Source organism: Stegodyphus dumicola, chromosome 11 (assembly GCF_044657685.1).
Source record: "Stegodyphus dumicola isolate Sdum_Otavi_A_Nest chromosome 11, ASM4465768v1".
In the NCBI taxonomy this organism is placed as follows: domain Eukaryota; kingdom Metazoa; phylum Arthropoda; class Arachnida; order Araneae; family Eresidae; genus Stegodyphus; species Stegodyphus dumicola.
The window spans coordinates 66,769,604-66,784,844 of record NC_140778.1 but is presented as its reverse complement, the minus strand read 5'-3'; positions in this window follow the sequence as shown (position 1 = coordinate 66,784,844).

The following is a 15,241-nucleotide window of genomic DNA, read 5'->3' as shown; positions in this document are numbered from 1 at the left end:
CTTTCATATATTATATTACGCCCAAAGGGGTGTTTTTTAACGTTTTGTGTGTTATCTTTATTTATCAAATATCATGTTCTTCGCACTTAAATTACATAAAATTCAATTCAACAGCAGTATCAAAATTAATTTAAAAAGAACACATCTTTAGAATTACCGATAAACAGTTTCGCCGTGCTGGAGATTTTTTTTTTTTTTTTTTTCCGTGCAGTATTGCCATTGCTCGCTTTGAAATCGTTGAGTTTGTTAATCAAAAAATTCGTCAAAGATTTACAAAATATGAAATAACTAATACAACAAATTCCAAATTTCGGCTACCGGATGCCCATATTCGAGTGGAGGATTACGTTATTCGAAATTGGATATCTCTAGCGCTGTTTTTTCACAGTGCGAGAAACATACATCCATAAATTCATGCAGGTTCTTCATTATTTAATTTCATTAAATATAATGCAAGGCTCTAATATTTGGTGGCAGCAATTTGAAAAGTGAAACGCCGTTTTATAACGGCGACGCAAAATACCAATATAAAATTAATAGTCGTTCTGGGCAAATTGCCCCTTTCGGCTAAAAAGGGAGGGGAGATAAAATGATATACGTACAATATAGCTTTAAAAGATTAAAGTTAAATTTAATTTTAAATAATTCTCTTTGCTGCAAGGAAAGAAATTTGAATTTAACAAACATTCTCTATTCGTAAAAAGCAAATTAAAGTTAACAAATTTAAATTAAATTTAATGCAAACAAATAAATGATTAATTATTGTTGCGAACTAATCTACAATATCAACTAAATTCTGAGAGCATATGTAAATCAAGTGTAAGTATCAAAATCCATTAATAAATATAAAATTATTTAATCCTAAAAAATTTATTTATAAAAATGCATAAGTGAATGATTGAGCAGGTAGGAGAAAGAATTATCAAGGGGAAGCTGCCTCGAAACGCTAACTCTTCAATCATTCAATTCGTGTTTGGTCATCCATGTAGGCAAGGGTAAAAGTCAAAATCAAAAGTAATACCAAATGTGGTGAATTACTAAAAAGAAATAACAAGTGGAATTTTGAGAAACTAGCAATTAAAAGACCAGAATTAAAGTTAAAAAATAATAAATAAGAGTAGAAAACCAAAGTAATTTAGAAACTCTTGTCTACAGAAACTTCCCTGACACGAATTATGCATATAAATCAAAAAGAAACTAGAAATTATCTATAAAAAATAATAAATTATACTTAAATAATACTAAAAAGGCAAGAAATAGCAAGTTTTAATTTAACTTACTAACTATATTTGTTTTTGGGGAATGGAGAAGCATTGCCAAACTAAGTGAATTTAAGTAGTGTGTTTTGCAAACTTTAAATAGAGGGCGCTAATGTAAGGTTGAGTTGAGTGTAAAACATATCTGTGATCAATTTAAAAAACCTATTCTATAAACTTTTAAGTAATGTAAATGTGTGTTCTGTTGTAAAAATGTGTACAAAAATTGTAAAATGCAAACTATAACGTTATGTGAAAAAAATGTCGCAAACTATTAAGGAATGTAAAATATTAAGGATGTAAAAATTGAAAATGTTTTTGGAAAAAAGCACGAATAAAATTATTTTGAAGTAAAATTTAATTTTAATTAATAAAATTATTAAATTATTTTGAAGTAAAATTTAGATTTTGAAAATTTTTTAAAATGTTATATTTAAAGAAAGAAATTTATTGTAATATTCTAAATTTATTAAAACTGGATTTCAACTGGTTTAATTAAAACTCTACTAAATACTGGCCAAACGTAAGGAAAATTAGAAAAAGATAAATATATATATATCTATTTATAGGTTATTTCGAAGCAGGAAATGAGAAAAATAAGCAATTCCCTCGCCAGGACTCGAATCACGGACGTCTCGGTTTCGCGTCGCGAGACTGTGTATCAGAAATTCTAAAGATAAGCTCATTTTAAATTTATTTTGCGATATTGTTGTTGAACTGAATTTTATGGTTTAAGTGCGAAGAACATGGTATTTAATAAGCAAAGGTAACATACAAAATGTTAAAAAAAAAGCCGTTTTAACGTAATTTAAAATCAGAATCCTTTCAGTTTTTTAAATAATTTTATGTTTTTATTTTAATTAATTAATTAATTTTTTATTTTATTTTATTTATTTTTTTATTTTGCGATGTTACATTTTACATTGTGATTTCGTTTTGCAATTGGCAATTGCGAAATGAAACAGCGATGGGAAGTTTGAAATTGCAAACGAAAAGAGTTTGCCATCAACTTACCCCGCTTATAGAAAATTAGCCATTGCAGTTATTCAATTAAAATACGTATTACGATGATAGAGCGACCGGAACCATATGTCATATATAGCCAACAAAGTTCGGCAACCTTTGGCGATTTCTCGCCAGATTTGGCGATAAAAATTAGTCACCAAAACCGTTGCCAACTTGGTGATATCCTGCCAAATTAGACAGATAGCCATTTACTCAATGTTAAAAGACTTAACCCTGTATTCTTATTTTTCCGGCAGGGCATCTTTCATCTAGTTTTCATGTCACATTGTACAGAAAAATATAACAATTTCACATATAATTTCATCAAAATTATCTACCAAGTTCAAATCGAAATGCCAGTCGTTACATACCTTGTTTCGTACACACACATACATGTAAAGAGTTTAGAACTTTCAAAATTAAAATTTTTAAATTATTAAAGCCCCACCATATGCTGCGAAATTAATAAAATAATCAAGACACAATAATTAAGTAATTAAACGAAAATTTGGTGGTAAAAGTCTAATAGGAAGAATATATGTCAGATTTGGCAAAAAAAAGCAAAAGAATTCAATAAAATAACCAAATAAAAATAATGTAATAAAATAAACAGTTGAAGCTTCTTTGGTCTTTTTCAAGAAACAGCTAATATATTTCCGAAGAGACATGTTTCTGAACTATATCTGGATGATTATGGATTCATGAAATAAATAAATAAAAAAAAGGTGGCAAATAAAAAAAAATGTAAGAATTAAAACAATGCAATCCCATAAAAGTTTTTTATGACATTACATTACAAATAAAGAATGCAATAAAATAAAGCATATTTTTTTTTTAGTCTTTTAATAAATTATCAGGAATTTGCTCCGATAAGACTTTAAAAAAAAAAAAAAAAAAGTATAAGATTTAAATAGTATAAAATAAGAATTTTCGAAATTAGAAACCAGATAAACAATTGGTCAAATTAGAAGCAAAACGCTAAATAAGAATTTTTCGAAACTGCTTTAAAACTGTTACAAATTAAAAGTAATTAAATTTTAAAAATGTGTAATGCGCTCGCTTCTGCGTTTACCATAAAATAAAATTCTTCAGCAAAGTGAGATTTGTGTTACCATCTGGCGAACAAAACACTAAGCTAGATACAGGTGCCAATTAAGACAAAATATAACCTTTAAACCTTTTTAAATAACTTTTAAAAAAGAAATAAAAGAAAAAAAAACTATTAAAAACTTTATCTTTAACTACCTTTTAATATATATATAAACTTTTAAAAAAATTTTAAACCTCTTCTATATAAATAGAACTTTAAGCGATAAATTAAATCAACGGTCAGTCTGTTATTTTTTAAGAACATAAAACTTCATACAAATAACATGTATATAAACAAAGAGAAAAATAAAAAAAGTAAAAGTCAAAAAAATAGAATAATAAAAATTGCTTTAAAGAAACTCTAATGGGGGATGAAAGAAGTGTCTAAAATAATCTTAATTTATCTAATAAAAAAAATTCCGTATTTCTGAAATTACATTATAATGGGGGATGGAAGAAGTGATTAAAATAACCTTAATTTATCTAATAAAACAAATTCTATGTTTCTGAAATTACACAGAAAAGAAATTAACAGAAAAAAAAATCAAAATAATAATAAAATGAATTTTGGCCTTGTCCTGCATAATTTAGCTTTCTGAAATTTTACGTTTTTATTCTATCTTTTGAAACATTCAGTGTATTTTCGTTAAGAAACGCATAAAAACTTTAAAATAAAGTGTTTTGTTACTTGTTTTCATTAATTTTCCCCATAAAATTCCTACTTTGAAGTTAAAAATAATATAGCATTCAAGAAAACCTCATAACAGTTTTTCGTTAGAAACTCATGATTCCATGCCATTATACTCAATATTTTTCTGGTATGAATACAATTAAAAATATTAATTTTAATTTAACACCTATTATAGACTAAAACTGTCATCGTCATTAATATATGCAGTAATTTCAAAGTTGATTGATAAAGGTATTTATGTGCATGTCTTTGAGAAAAATTTATGATTTTAAAAAATATTTCGCTTAAAGTCCCATTAAATACACTTTTTGATTACATACAATTTTTTTTTTCTGTTTCTTCACTTTCGATTCAACAAAGCTCGACGGCATTAATACCAAAAAGAAGAGTAGAGAAGAAATAATATTCTAAATTACGAGAAGAAAAATTTTATTATAATAATATCAAAATTGTCAATTGAGAAGTACATAATGTTTGGCGAGGAAAGTTTTTTTTTGTTAATTATAGTAATTACACAAACATTGATAGTATTATTAAAAAGTATGCAGATCCAATTCACTACATCTGACATCCTGGAATTGCAATACATTTCAAAACTGTCAGTTTGCCAGAGCACGGGCCCTATTAAATGATAGTGTAGCGTACTTTGAAGCAAAAGAAAAAAGAAAAGAGAAGAGTATGGCTATTCTTACATTCTTTGTAGAAATGAAAGAAAAATTTTAAGAGGAAAAAAAAAAAAAAGAAATGCAATGTGGAAGTAAACAAACTGAAGATTAAACCCATGCAATATCTCAATTAATTTTTTCAAGATTAAGCAAGTATTTAGCACGCCTTTAATATTTTACCAAATTAGACTATTACAAATACCAAAATTTTCAATCAGTAATTTCAATATAATTCTTTTACTCATAGCGAATACATATAAAGAAAATATTTCACAAATATTTATTTAGAATGCAATAGATGGCAGCACCAATCTTAACCCTATTCAGACTATCTCAATGCTCAATAGATGGCAGCACCAATCTTAACCCTATTCAGACTATCTCAATGCTCAATAGATGGCAGCACCAGATAACTTAATTTTAACATGTTTTTTATTTAAAGAACTTCGATTTAATTATTTAACGAATTTTCTTCCGTTGTTCGAAAAGCAATTATGTGAAAAATCGCAATTTTACAAATAATTTATAATGATTACCAAATTACTGCTGAAAGATTAAGTAAATTTGGTAGTCATCTTTGCATTAAAATGATAACGCTGTCAAAGTAGTAATCTTCACTTCAAACACGGAGATAGAACGGGTGTGTGAAAATGTGAGCGTGGAATCGAAATCTCTTAATTTTTATTGATAAATCTATTAATCTCTTAATAGTTATTGATTTCAAAAGCTAATTTTTTTTTTTTTTTTTTTTTTTTTTAAATGAAACTTAATCGAAAGTGCCTGTGCTATACCGAGTATATCACTATAGCAGGGGTCCGAATCCTATGCCCGTGGGCACTATAGCGCTCGCCGATCGCTTAACGTGGGCCCGCCGCTGTGGGATCGGAATATAATGTTTTAGTTTTCAGTAAAATTCTATGTCAAAGTTTCTTCAATTTCATTGAAATAAAAATTGCGTCAACACAGATACGAACACAAAGTGAAATCAGACCGATCTCTTTTTTTTTTTTTTTTTTTTTTTTTCAATGTGTATGTATTATTTATTAACTCTATTCAGCTATAAATTCACTTTTAAAAAGTAAATGGTGGCCGCCGTCCAACAAATATTCTAGAATGCGCTCTTAGGGGCTTAGAGATCCCTGCACTATAGTGTATGAAATAAGACATACAGTTTTTTTACAATTAAAATTACTATTTTAGGTATACGAAATAAATGCAGGAAAATAAACCTTTAGGAAGTAAATAAGAATCCAAAAGTCCGGTTACAATTAAAGCGCAACATGCCCATTATTGCAGAGATTTGTGAATACACCCAGAATGCCAATGGTTTAAAACCATTTACCTCCTCATCAAAATTAAATAAAGGGAGCAGAAATAAGAAAATTGCATAAGGTAGTTTACTTCATGCAAGCTAGAGGGAGCCACATATGCTCGAGAAAGGTTAGGGATAGAGATAAATATAAACAAATAATTAAATGAAATTTTAGTTTTTATAATCATTTTTCAAAATTTTAAACTTTTTTGTAATTTCATATTTTAAGATTTTTTTAAAAAAATTTTTATAGTTTTTTTATACAAAATACAAACACTAAAGCAAAAAGCGGTTAGGAAAGATTTTACGATTAATAGGCTCGATGTAATAGTGCAAATATAGCAAGGTAATCACTGATATTCATAGTCCACTGAACTAAGATTATTTTCACGCACGTACAGATTTGTAATGGATTGAATACAGATTTTACATTATGCACAATGGGGCGTTTTTTCAACGTTTTATGTATTACTTTTAATTATTAAATATCATGTTCTTCGCACTTAAACCGGCAATCATTTTAAAATGAGCCTATCTTTAGAATTTCTGATACACAGTCTCATGCGCTGGAGATAAAAAGGCATGTTCCCCCATACAGTGTTGCCATTGCTCGCTTTAAAATAAAAAATTTATTAATGTGTTGCAGAACATGAAATTGATAATAAAACAAATTCCAAATTAGGGCTTCCAGATACCCATATTCGGGTGGAGGAGTATGTTACTCAAAATGGATTGCTCTAGCTACCGTTGTTTTATCACTATGCGAGAAGTATACATACATTTATGCAGACTCTTCATTATTTAATTTCTTTTAATATAACAGAGGGTGATAATATTTGGGGGGGTTAACAATTTGAAACGTGATACTCCATTTCTAATGGTTCAACGCAAAATGTCAAAATGAGATTAGTAGCCGTTCTGGGCTAACAAATATCAGATTGGTAAGAAATTAATTTCGTTTCCTTCCCTTTAGTGTGAAATAAAACGCAGTTTTTTCCCTCTACAAAAAATGTACTTTAGTCAGCGAAATAGATATCTTTCATTGTATTCAATGACCTTTTGTCATCTTTTGGAAACTTTCATGATTCCACACGCATAGAACTTCTGGCCTTTATCAGCAAAAAAGCCATCCAAGTTCGGTGTGAAATCAACGTTACTACTGAAATTTTACCCAAGAAGTTTTGTAAACTTCGAAATAAATGTTAATCCGATGGTGCAAGATCGATACTATGTTTGGAGGCTGCAACATCAGTTCTCAACCGAGCTCCAATAATTTTGCACGTGTTGCTAAAGATGTGCAAGGCCTCGCACTAGCCACAAAATGGAGGGGGAGGTGCACAATCAGATGTTATATCAGTCCCATATACACAATTTCAATGTTCTACGGTTAATTCTTTTCGAGTTATGCGGTATAGAGGAAAAAGAGTTTTTTATTCTGTACGTACGTACAGACGGCATGCGAACAAATAATCAAAATTGATATTTCTCTTGAAATCTGATAATCAATGTTTTTCACGATTACAATACTTCCTTTATTTCATGAAAAGAAGTAATAAGGGTTTTGCATTCAAAACATTTAGTTTTCATATCTACGTTTTGAGAAATAAATCATCCATTTCAGTGCGCCAATGTATTATTCAGTCCCTTCTTGTACGCCGAACAAATAAACATTGCATGCATTTGCTATGACAATGTTCGTACTCATACATTTAGGTAAGGTGACAGCGACAAGTTATCTCGCAGCTGGCAAGTAAACTGAGTTTGCTAATTATCGAGTATTCTTGTACTCGCGCTTGTGCAAGCGAAAGCGTTAATCAGTTTCTCTTTCAAATCTTCAGTGATTCGTTCTGAAATAATCTAAATTATAATATTAATATGAAATGGGGAAATTTCCGCTTTTTATCAGTATAATAACAATGCCAAAATATTTTGTTCTAAAATGTTTTAAATGATACAAAGATTGATGTTTTGGCATATTTAAAGAAATCCATTTATTAAAAATTATCAATTCCAGTTTTTAGCCCAAAGGGCTATTAATCAAGAAGGGTTATTAATTTACAGAAGGGCTATTAATTTCGTTTTGACATTTTGCTTTAGTTCACTATAAATGTCGTTTCACTTTTCAGATTATTGCCATCGAATACTAGAGTCCGGCATTATATTTAAACAAATTAAACAATGAAGAATCTGCACGAATGTATGTATGTTTCTTTTACTGTGAAAAAACAACAGTACCTACATTATTCCCAAATTTGGAACTTGTTTTTTTTAATCTAGTTCATATTTTATAAAAGCTTTATTTTTGATTAACAAACTCAACAATATCAAAGCGAGCAATAGCAACACTTTAAGAGAAAAATTTTTGCGTCCAGCACTCAAGACTGTGTATTGTAAATTCTAAAGATATGCTCATTTGAAATTATTTTGTGATATTGCTGTTGAATTGATTTTTATGGTTTAAGATATTTAATGACATTAAATAAATGATATTTAATAAATAAAGGTAATCCACAAAATGTTAAAAAAACTCCCCTTTGGGCATAATATACAATCCGAAAGTTTTCAGACTTTTTTAAAATACATTTTCTTGGTCCCTATACTTATATGTTATAAGGTATTTCTCCCGCCTTCGTGGTGTAGTGGTCAGCACCACTACACCACCAATCAGTTTCTCTTTGAACATATTTGAGAGGTTCATGGTTCGAGTCCTGGTGAGGGCATTTCTCATTTTTCACATCTCCTGCTTTCAAAAAATACCTAATGTTTCTGCAGTGGCAGCCGAATTAAAAAAGGTGGTTAATGATGATTCTCCACCACCAAGATTTAGTGACTGCGCCACCACTCTGTGGACATGGATACAGTCAAAAGTCGTTAATTCGGACACCCATAATCCGGACCTCAAAGCTACAAACTCTCTGTGCATGCATCGCTTTGACGCATGCGCATAGGCGTTTACCTATGCGCGTAATACATTTACGGCTGCGAATGTGCATGTGCTTAATACGTTATGTATGCGCATTTAATGTATAACAGACGGTATAAGCTAAGCTACAATTATCTAATTCAGTTAATGTTGCAGACTGCATTGTTTCCTTAATCTTCGAATTGGATCCGGCTTACTATTTTTTGCAGACTGTTGGAGCAATTTTATAAAAGTAAGCTTGAACTTTCGATTATGTCAAATAGAATTTCCGATATATATTTATTAATATGTAAAGGATCTACAAAGCGAAAGTATGTTTTGAAGTCCATTAAACAAAAAGTGGAATTGCTGCAAAAAATGGATAAATGCATAACCTTTTTTATCTAACCATTCTGAAATCTGTTTATCGATTTCACGCTGCTCTGCGGCAGGGGGGAAATGCCGCGGCGCGCAATGAATTGGAAGTTGATCTGTCAGCACTATCCTTATCTTCAGGGCAGATGTTTTTATTTTATTTGGCTTATAATTCCTTACTAAATGTAGTATTTCATCTCAATGAACTTTGTCTTTGATATGATTTAAATCAAATTCCTCGTCATTATAATTCGCTTCCGATAGTGAAGAAAGTGACACAGAGGTTATTAAAAACGAAAAATTTTCAATTGACAAATTAGTCGGTATTCTCGACACAGCAATTATAGGACTTGAACAGCGGAACTTTGTAACTGAACAAGAAATTATGTCTGTTTATAGAATTAAAGAAAAAGTATTATCACATAAAATGAAGCAACTTAAACAACTTACATTGAAAGAAATGTTTAATAAAGTAAACAAATAAATATTAAGCTTTTTTCTTTTTTTAAAATTTTGATACCCTTTAGATCATAGTTGTTCTTTATTTCATAAATTACAGTTTCATATTTTTAATTTTATAATTTCTGCCTGCCATCTTACCAGATTTAAATTGATGATCTATAATACGGAATCGCCAAAGTCCCGACGAGTCCAGATTAACGACTTTTGATTGTATATAATGTGCATTATATGTTAAGAAGCATTTATATGTTAAGAAGATATTTTTTAAAGTTCTGTCAACTGCCAGTGCATTCAACTCATTAAAGAGTAAGTTATTTTTCCTGACGGCTTTTCTACATAGCTTAGGAATCAGTTTTATTGAATCTGTTAGAAACTCCTCAAGTTTAAAAACACAAAATGAATACCTTCGGATAGACTTGTTCAGGTGTAACAGAGGACTGCTTATAAACAAATTTTTATTTTTCCTATCATCTTATAGTTTAACTACAATTACGAGCACAAGGTGCATGTACCATTCGGACCAATTTATTCCCGAAATAGGGTGGATGGAACAGGAATCATGAAGTAGCAATTTTTTATTTATTTATTTTTTTTTTAATTTTAATTTTCACTGCATTCAAAGAGCACATAAGGAAGGAGAAAATTACTTCTTAGTAATTTAAAATAATATGCTAATCATCACTTATAATTAACTGTTTGATTAGTGTTTAATTTTGTGCATTTATTTATACATTGGTAAAACTATCGTCAGAGCTTCATTTTGATAGTGTTATGGAATGTACAGGTGTGGTAAGATGGCTTCCCCGCAAAGCAGTTTTAGGGTTGCCATAAAATGGCAAGGGAAGGCTGGGTTGCCACATTTGGTGAGAAATCGCTCATTTGGTGGTCTAATTGGCGATATATCATGGACAGATGGAGAAACTTCTGGAATGAATTCTTACCGGTTTAGCCCAGAATGTTCTCGAACACAAGCCAAAAGCTACATAAACCCTGCTGGTCCGCAGTCAGTGTGTGTGTGCCTCGTCTAGCGAGCTGATAGTCAGTCATTGAGCGCGTGTCTCGAAGTCTAGCGCCGATTTGGTCGTCAAGTGTATCGAAGAGTCTCTTAGTGTATCGCGGTTAGTGCATCGTTGAGAGAGAGTGTTAAGCTCCGGGAACGACAGAACCGAAGAGTCGGAAGCTATGCACTGTGTGTCGTCGTGCGCATCGCGAGTTGTAGCGTGGAGTCTCGAGAGTATGTATTATTTTATAATTTATAATTATAATATTTATAATTATTTTATAATTGATTTTTATAATAAGGAAATAATTAAAATATTATTTTATAATTATACATCTTTTTTAGCTTTGGCTAATTATATGTATATTAATACACAATGGAAAAAGAAATTTATGTAATTATAATTATTATAAAAAATTAAAGATTATTATAGTTATTTAATTATAATAAATAATTATTACATTTCTTTTTGATTGTTACACTAAAATCTATATGCATTATTATACATATTTGGATTTTTGGGAAGGGACGGACAAAATTTATTTTATGAAAAAGAGGGAAAAAAAATTCTTGCAAAAAAGATCACAATATTGGCAAATTTCATATTAAATAAACTATAGTTATGGAAGATCCAGTTCAGACGGGTGAAAACTTACACTTTTTTCAACTATAAAAGAATACTTTTGTTAAAAAATATGGTTCTATTATTTTTACAAGTAAATGAAATATGCACTATTCACATAAAATTTATATATTATGGGAAAAAAATTTCAAAATTTTTGGTTTTCTACTAGAACTGCAGATCAATGCGAATCTTCATGTTTATTTGTGAGAATATGAAACAAAAGTGTGAACTGACGACATGGGGACTTCTCCTCCTTTGATAGTAAATTCTCTCTTTTTGCCGAAGAATGAACTCTCATGTACCTCTTTCACACTGTGACATGTAAATAACACACCTTTTGGACAACTATGCGTTCTGTAGAATGCCAGTCAAGGCTGCATTTGCTACAGTCAAACTATAGTTAACTCTTATATGCTAGAAGTAACTAAGTGAATTAATAATTATTCTAGCATTTAAGTACATAATACTTCAGAAGTTTTAAGTTTTATTCACACATAAAATAGCTAACAAATCTTAAAATTACATGCCTAGTTATCTTTAGTTCTTTCTCTGTGGTGGTCAGGAGTTTACAATGGTGTAAATGAAAAATTCTCTTTCTATATAAGTTAACAATATGAATGAAACTATGAATGGCAACATAAAAAAAAAATGTGGGATCTTGTTAGATTGCATGAATATCCATGGATAAGGAATGAAGCAAAAATTAGAGACACACAACAGTTATTAGCGTTTTGGTTTTATAAACATACAAGGTGGTTATAATTAAAGTAGCCCTATTCAGACCACTCTAGAATCTGTTCTACTTATTGAATTTTGATGATATTTAGTATATATGTTATACGAACCGTGGAAAAACGATTTCTGCAATTAAAATAATAATAATAATAATAATTTTAAATTTTGACCACCAGGGGAAATTGTGGCACCAAAAGAAACACAATAAATCTGTCAGGATCATTAAAATTTATTTCAGTTACAGAATCTGCTCAATGTGTGCTCCATTGACATCAATTATGTGTTGAAAGTGCATTACAGCGTGTTTAATGATAGTGTGAAGTAACTCTCGAGGGATTTCAGCAAGATGGCATGTAATGCTGGCTTTCAACTCGGCTAAGTCATAATTCCTCCTCCATAAACACGGTCTTTTAGAAATCCCCACAAACAGAAATCACAGGGATTTAAGTGGGGTGAATGAGGAGGCCAGGCATCAGGAAAAACTCCGGATATTACATGATTCTTGCTAAAGTTAACATGAAGCAATTCTTTGACTTGTTGCCCAATGTGAGGAGTTGCTCCATCTTGCATGAAGACAAAGGGTCTGATAAAACAGTTTTACCAGTAAAGTTTGATCTTACTTCTATAAGAGCATGATTAATGATGACAAAGGCACGTGGAATGATTTTCTGGCTCTGGCTGCAAGTCTATTTACAAGTTTGACTAATTTGCATAAGGAATTTTTTAAAATTGATATCTGGTGGTCAAAATTTGAACTATTTTTTCCTTGCAGAACTCTTTCCCCCCCCCCATAATACATATAATGTATATACCAAATTTCATCAAAATCTGATAGGCAGAATGGGTTCTACACAGGTGGTCACTTTAATTATAACCACCCTGTATAATAATTCTACAAGACACCAATGAGCCATTACATTATGACCACTCCTAACCTAGAGCAATAAACTCATCTGGAGACAAAACTACGGCACACACGATTGATGCTGGAGTATATAAAGCATCCAAGCACTATTTTTCCACATGTAGAATGTTCAGTAACATAATAGAAAAGCAGATGATTTATCAGATTTCAATAAAGGTCAAATCGTCATGGCTCAGCACCTGGGAACATTGATTTCAGAAACATCCTATTCATGTGCAGTCATTGTGAATACAGTACAAAGTCCGGAATGATCCATAATCTGGACCTCAAAGCCACAAACTTACGCATGCGCGTTTAATGCGCACATCCGCTATGCATGTGCGTAAAGCCAGTAAAGCGTGTACCTTAAACAACCTTGTGTGTACACATGAGCGTTTCCGATAGTGAAGAAAGTGAGGTTATTGAAAACGAAAAAATTTCAATTGACAAGTTAGTCGGTATTCTCGACACAGCAATTACAGGATTTGCACAGTGGAACTTTGTAACTGAACAAGAAATTATGTCTGTTTATAGAAGAGAGAATTAAAGAGAAAGTATTAGCACAAAAAAACGAAGCAACTTAAACAACTTACACACGTTTAATAAAGTAAAAAAGTAAATATTAAGGCTTTTTTTTTTGTAAATTTTGATACCCTTTAGATCCTAATTCCCCTTTATTTCATAAATTACGGTTTCATATTTTTAATTCTATAATTTCTGCATGCCATCTTACCAGATTTAAATTGATGATCTATAATCCGGAAAAAACCACTAATCCAATATCGTTGAAGTCTCGACAAGTTCGGATTATGGACTTTTTACTGTACTTGTCAAAACTGGTGTATGGATGGTGAAACAACAAGTCTGCGGGCCAATGGTTTGTCAGCTATGGCACATTAATTCCAGAGGAGAGCAAAGACTGTTGCACATTATTCAGCATAACCTAAGGCTTATAATGTCCAAAATCACTGGCAACTACAACAGTGGCGACTTAGACACTATCTCTACATATGGACTTTTGCAGCCATTGCCCAAATCATGTTCTGTGCTGATGGCACATCATTGCTAACAGTGTCTGCAATGGGCAAAAGAACATGGGCACTGGACATAGAGGAATGGAAGAAAGTCATCTACTCCAATGAATTATATTTTCTACTCAATCCCGCTGATCAGCAAGTATGAATATGCCAATTTCCTATGGAAACCCTAGCACCTCAGTGCACAGTTGGCAGGATAAAAGGTGGTGATGGCAGCATTATGGGTGATATTTTCATGGGGCATGTAATTCCCATAGAACAATGATTCATGTCTGTACACTATATGAACATCACTGCAGACCAGGTGCACCCCTTTATGGCAACATTGTTCCTGGCAGGTGATGACATTTACCACCAAGATAATGCACCACATCACAAGAGCCTAATCCTTAGGGAGTGGTTCAAGGAACATTCTGGTGAATTTCCTCTTCTCCAAATTGACTTGACATGAATCCAATCGAATATTTGTGGTTCCACCTGGAAAGCCGAATTCTTGTTGCAAAGCTACTGCCTCACAATGTGTGGGTATTCCAGGACCAGCTGGGGAATACATGGTACCAGATACCTCAGACTATCTATCAGCAGTTTGTTAACTCAACGACTCACCAGGTAATGGCAGTTTTGTGAATGAAGGGTGATCCTACTTTATAATAACAGGTGGTCATAATGTAATAACTATTCAGTGTATGTGGTAAAATATTTTAAAATATGTGACAAGCTATTTTAAATTTTAGGTTAAAAAGTATCATTCAATAAAATGCAATCCCTTGCAAAATTTACTGTTAGAAAAAAATTTTTATTTTACATACAATGAAAACTTAAAAAAATGGAAGAATCAAACACATAAAATTACACATAAACTGTGCAAATTGATGACCAAAATTAAATAAAAAAGTATTTACGTAAAAATTAATATAATTTCATATAATAATTAACATTAGCAGTCATACAGTAATTATATATATTATTCTTTATTATATAACTAGTTTGTATTTTAATTCCTTATATTATACAATAATATTCTTCATTATTATAGTTTTACCCATTGCCATTATTATATGGAATGTTATATAATCATTATTTCATATAATAATAATGATCATATAACATTCCATATAATAATTCACATTAGGTTTTGAATGCATTTCATATAAAAGTTTTTTTAGGTTATAGTAACTATTCT